This window comes from Jatropha curcas, chromosome 1 (genome assembly GCF_041381405.1).
Source record: "Jatropha curcas cultivar XTBG-Jc1 chromosome 1, XTBG_Jcur_1.0, whole genome shotgun sequence".
Lineage (NCBI taxonomy): Eukaryota > Viridiplantae > Streptophyta > Magnoliopsida > Malpighiales > Euphorbiaceae > Jatropha > Jatropha curcas.
This window is the reverse complement of record NC_143151.1, coordinates 20,484,670-20,490,818: the sequence shown is the minus strand read 5'-3', so window position 1 is coordinate 20,490,818 and position 6,149 is coordinate 20,484,670. Positions and strand designations below refer to the sequence as shown.

Genomic DNA, 6,149 nt, shown 5'->3' with positions numbered 1-6,149 from the left:
AATAATTATTCATTAATAAACTCACATCTCTCTTATTTAAACTTTCAGGGAATAGATTCTTCTATATCCCGGTTAAAGTTCTGTTCCTTTCCCATAGAGGTAGAAAAGAATTTTCTAATTTTAGAAATTAATTCATTAATTAGTTATATGTACAAGGGCTTATTTGTTCTTATTTGTTAGTGAACTCTGCAGTTATAGGTTTTATGTACCTCTAGTTGTGTATTAATATAAGTGGAATGATTTTATGAGACCATATTATGAATGTAATGTATTATAAATTGGGCCCGAGCTATGAAATGTGTAAAATGTTGAATTTGGGGTTGAAACATAATATAATTATGAGGTTTAGTGAACATGGTAATATGAGCTGAATGGTAGAAATTCATATTGAGATAATTGGATTTTAGTGATTTAGCCTTACTATAGGCCTCGATGGCCTTAAGCTTACCTGGGCCTAAGTGTGGTCCGGTCCATGTAAACGGGTTGTGACACTACTATTTTAAAAAAGTGATAAAAATGAAACTCATGGAAAAAAAAAAAAGATTGTGATTACTCATTAAATTAAAAATATATTTAAAGGTAACTAAAAACTTCAAGATTTTCTTTGCTAAAAAATGCTTCAAAATGATATAAATAAATGTTAATATGTAACTTAAAAATCAATGCGCAAGCAATAATATTGGTAATGAAATATCCTCTCTCAAGTTGATAGATATATATGAGATTAAGTTCAAAACTTTCAAAGTCCTATATTTGAAAAAAGTATTTAAAAAAAATTAAAATTTCAAAGGTTTAATTATCTTTATATCTATTTTAAAAAATTATTTTTTTAAAAATAGATCCAACTAAATCATAGAAAAATTAAATAATAATTTCATAAATTCAAAAAAGTAGAATAAATTATTAAATAAAAAGATAGCTCTTGAATTTTTTTATCATATCATCTTTAATATAGAAAAATGAAAATGAAAAAGATAGCAAATATTGTCAAATAGCCATTTTTCATTAATTCAAACTTTTATAGTGTATTTTTAATAATATTTCATTAGATTAGAAAAATTATATAATATTAGTCAAATACAATAGTGTTAAATAGTTTAAATAAGTATACGCCATCATCTCCAAAATAATAAAAGAGAAAATATAATTTAAAAATTTTAATTTTAATTTTATTGTATTTAACTAATGGAGTCTAATAGTAAAATGTTTACACATATTTTAAAAAATTCAGAACGTAATTAATTGAAAATTTTAAATTTTATTTTCAATAGTTGAATTAAGGTTTTCGATTTACATTTTAGAAAGCAATATGACATAAGGACGTATAATTAAGAAGATTAAAATCTATTAATTATAAAAATTATTAAACAATAATAATGCAAGATCAAATAGAGAAAATATATATACATATTTTCTTCAATTAAAATATATAGAAAATCCAACTAAAATGGTATTTAAAAAGATAAATAGAATCTACTTTCTCTAATTGAAAGACAATAAAAAATACAACTAAAAGATAAATGGTTTCTCCAATTAAAATACATAAAAAATCTAAGCTAAATGAATATATTAGAAATTCTAAATTAATCTAAGGCTATCGTAGGAAATCTCATTATTCCTCATATTTCACATTTATATATAGTACTAGTTCTTTTATGACGTGCGTTGACTTGCTCATTTAATTTTGTTATTTTTGTTATTTATATAATATTAAAGTATAAATTCTTATTTAGATTAAAATAAATACAATGATTAATTAATATAGCACTGTTTGTATACAATAAATTTTTTTAACATGTCATGTATTTTAATATCTAATTGAAAAGAAAATGATGTTTCTGCTTCTCCATTTAATAAAAAAAAATATAATTTTATTGTTAATTAATTATATAAAATCACTATAAATTTGCTTTTACCATACTACAAAATATTTTTATAATTTGGCAATGCTATGATATTAATCTAATAAATCAAGACTTACATTGTATAACGATAATATAAAATATAATTTTGATCTCCACATCAATTATTTTCGTCAGATGAAGCTAAACTGAAATTTTATCAAAATATGTAATTGTCACGACCCATTTCCATGGACCGAACCGGCACTAGGACCTGGGTGGGCTTAAGGCCCCCGAAGCCCGTAGTAAGCCTATATTATGCAAATCTCATTTACTATTCATAATTGTGGATACAGGCCTAATAATTTATTTCAATTATGTACCACTAGTACAGTTCATCTACAACCCACTAGAATACAATTGCGGAACTCTACCTGTATATTTACATCATCATTTATTTATTGTTTACAGTCTTCTATACTTATGTCTCAACTCCATAGGATTTTTCTTTCTTCTATTACCTGGAAAAAAAATAGGTAGGCAGGGGTGAGCGCCAAACTCAATGAGTAGGGTTAGATAACCCTCTCACCCCACACAATCATACAGATGCTAAAATATTTTTATTTGTTCATCGATTAAATTTATGATCATGCAGTGTCACACAAATAGCAATACAACAACAACCACAATTAGTATCACCTTCATATAATCACATCACGTGGAAATTAGTCAGTGGCACCACCTAAAACCCCAACGAGCCGTCCTCACACATGGCTCGCCCTCTCATACATGTGCACCAGGGAGCCGACCCCCATACGGCCAACTGGTCTAATCCTCACTGACCAGTCCTCTCATTGTTTTTCCATTCTCTCTCTCTTTTTTTTTTTAAAAAAAAAAAAATGCCAACAGGAGGCAACCCGGTGGTCTCCATCCAATCTAGATCATCAAGTGCTCACAACAGGAGGCCACCCTGCGGGCTACAATCAAATCTAGATCATCAGGTGCGCAACAACAAGAAGCCATCCTGTGGTTTTCCATATAATCCATATCATCAGGTGCACACGGGGGCGCCGATCTCCCATGTACCCGGCTGACGGTCAAACTCCATATCATATCATATTCAGGATCCATATCACATAGACCGTCCTCACAAATCCATGGTGGTCCACTTCATCCTAATTCCACACAAACAAGGCACAGCAATATCACATCACAGGTAATCAAGCATTATTTAAGATCAACAAATAGTGCATCATAATATAGCAGTAATGCATGATAACATTTAGTCGTGAATGCATGAATGCAGGCGGATGAGGCGAATTATCTAACACTACTCACAGTTTTTTTGTTGTCCTTCAAAGGACTGCCTTTCTTATTGTGCGCTCCCAGACTTTGTCTTCACAGTCCGAAACTTTATAAGTATCTATATAATAAGAAAATTCTACATAAGAATTCTAATTTGGAAAATGCAGTTTACATTCATTTATTTGTTTTCGTTACTCGTCGGTTCACTAACTTATCAAACTAAACTGTATATCTATAATGCATCTTTATTTGATTTATTTCTTCTAATTTATTCATTAAGTAAAACGTCTAATTATTTGGTAATTAATATTTTATGATACTACTAATCAAAATATTTAATATGATTAATAATAATAATATTAATAATGATAATACGATTGATCATATAATATTCATAACGTTAATAACTTTAGTCGGTATTTAATTCACTGAACTATATATAAATTCGTTCCTCTTGTTCATTTATCCCTCTCATAATCTTATTCTATATTTTTAATTTCTATGAATAATTTAATCGCTATAAGTAATTTAGTTTCTAAAATACAATTTATTTTCTACCGACTTTTCGACAGCATCTCCTCTAAAATTTGGATTATCCACCTGTTAAAATATCAACAGTTTATCTAATAATTTCAAACCACACAGCCCATCCATCGGGCAATTAATCAAATAACATTTTCCCATCCTCCTTCAATCTCAACATCACCACACAATCCAATTTATACATTACAATAACATTATTTTTAAACTACCTTAATTATATCAACACTAATATTATAAAGCTATTAACTACTCACAATGACCAAATTAAATTAACCAAATTAATTAACTACAAATAAAATTAATTTAATTAACTAACATTACTAACATTAACTTAACTAAACTAGTTGACTACAAATAATAAAATTAATTTCATTAACTAATACTACTAAATTAATTAACTGCAAATAATAAACTTAATTTAATTAACTAATATTGTTAACATTAACTAAATCAACTAAAATTATTAAAATTAAACTAACTAAATTTAATTAACTATCATTAATAAAATTAAATTAATTAACTAAAATGTATTTAAATTAATTTATACCCCGATATATATATATATATATTTTTTTTTTTTTTTTGAATTTCTGCTAGCTTGGTGATCGGAGGCGTGCTGGAGCGGCGGCTAGGCGGTGGCGATGGCGTGACGAGCTGGGTGAGGCGCGGCGCTTGCTCGATCGAAAGCAGAAGGGGCTGTGGTGGCGCGATGAACTAGAGGAGGAGCTGGCAATGACGCAGACCCAGTTGCAGGGAAGAAGAAAGGGAAAGAAAGAAAGAAAAAGGAAAGAAAGAAAGAAGAAGAAGAAAGAGGAAGAGAAGAAGAGGAGAAGAGGAGGAGGAGATGAGGTCGACGCAGGAGAGGAAAAGAAGAAGAAGAAGAAAAGAAAAGAAATAAAGTATGTCCAACTTCTAGATGATTCCGGTTCGATCCGAACCGGATCGGTCTGATTCAACGACTCAGCTAGATTTTTACTCGATTTGCAGGTTTTTCACATGATTCTCAGGTTATTCATTTGGTTTTCGAAAAATCAATTTGATTTTCGGGTCCGGTTCGACTTATTTTGTTTATTTAGTTCGGTTTCGCAATATTTTCTCTATTTACTCAATTATAATACAATATTAATAGTAATGATATTTGATTTTAAGACAATTAATTTATATTGCAGTTACATACATATACATACATTTGCAATCAATTAGTAACTAGAGTCCCATTTTATTTCATCGAAACTTTTTAAGTGTTCTCTAATCGAAATTCCCGAATAATTTGTTTTTGGGCTTGGGCCCAACTCAAAATTTTGGGCTCGATTTGAGATTGTGTTACATTTACAGCCCACACGGTCAAAATTTCTTATTTTTGATTTAAATTAAATTTGAAAATTTCGAAAATAAAAATTCGGGGTATTACAGTAATATTTTGAACCATGTACTTACGCAAAATCCAAAAATAAATTGCTTAAAGTTCTCAACTCTATAATCGATATATAAAGTTGTAACAACAATATTGATAATAGAATGTACTTTCTCAAGTTTAAAGGAAATATGAATGAGATTAAATTCAAAAATTACAAAGTCATATATAAAATATTTAAAAAAATTAAAATTTCAAATGTCTAATTATCTTTATATCTATCTAAAAAATATTTTAAAAAATATATCCAATTAAATTATAAAAAAATTAAATAAAATTTCATAAATTTCAAAAATAAAAGAATAAAAATATTGAATGAAAAAGGAGCTCTTGAATTTTCTCTTTATTTCATTTTTAATATAAAAAATTGAAAATAAAAACGATAACAAATTCAAACATTTATAGCCTAGTTTTTCAAAAAAATTTCATTAGACTAAGAAAAAGGAAAAACTCTATTTTATGATATTCATCAAATACTATAATTTCATACTTCCATTGCTTTTGATAAATTTAAAGAATTTTAAAATACAATAATATATAAATGATTCAAATAAGTGTAAACCATCCTCTCATAAAAAATCAAAGAGAAATAATATATTTCAAAAATTTTTATTTTAAATTTCATTGTAATTAACTAATAGAGTTTAATAATAAAGTGTTTAATCAAATTTTAAAAAATTCAGAATATAATAGATTAAAAGAATTTAAGTTCCATTTTCAATAATTGAATTAAGATTTTCGATTTACTTCCTGAAAAGCAATATAACATGAGAACATATGATTCAGGACATCAAAAACTATTAATTATAAAAATCATTGAGCAATAATATTAAAATATCAAATAGAGAATATGTATAAATATATATATTTTCTCAAATTAACGTGCATAAAAAATCAAACTAAAAGGATATTTAAAAGGATAAATTGAATACATTTTCTTCTATTAAAAGACATTAAAAGTACAACTAAAAAGGATATTAAAAATGATAAATAGACTTATTTTCTCCATTTAAAATGCATAAAAAATTAATTAAAATAATATATTA

General features: G+C 27.0%; 1 long non-coding RNA gene across 1 annotated transcript; it reads right to left on the bottom strand.

Annotated features, from left to right (window-relative positions):
- Positions 1 to 2,026: 2,026 nt before the first annotated feature.
- Positions 2,027 to 4,566, bottom strand: LOC149499120 (uncharacterized). Its single transcript, XR_016319376.1, has 3 exons — positions 4,237 to 4,566; positions 3,180 to 3,264; positions 2,027 to 2,362 (listed from the first exon to the last, which is right to left on the bottom strand). It is a non-coding gene; the product is annotated as an uncharacterized LOC149499120 (long non-coding RNA).
- Positions 4,567 to 6,149: the final 1,583 nt, after the last annotated feature.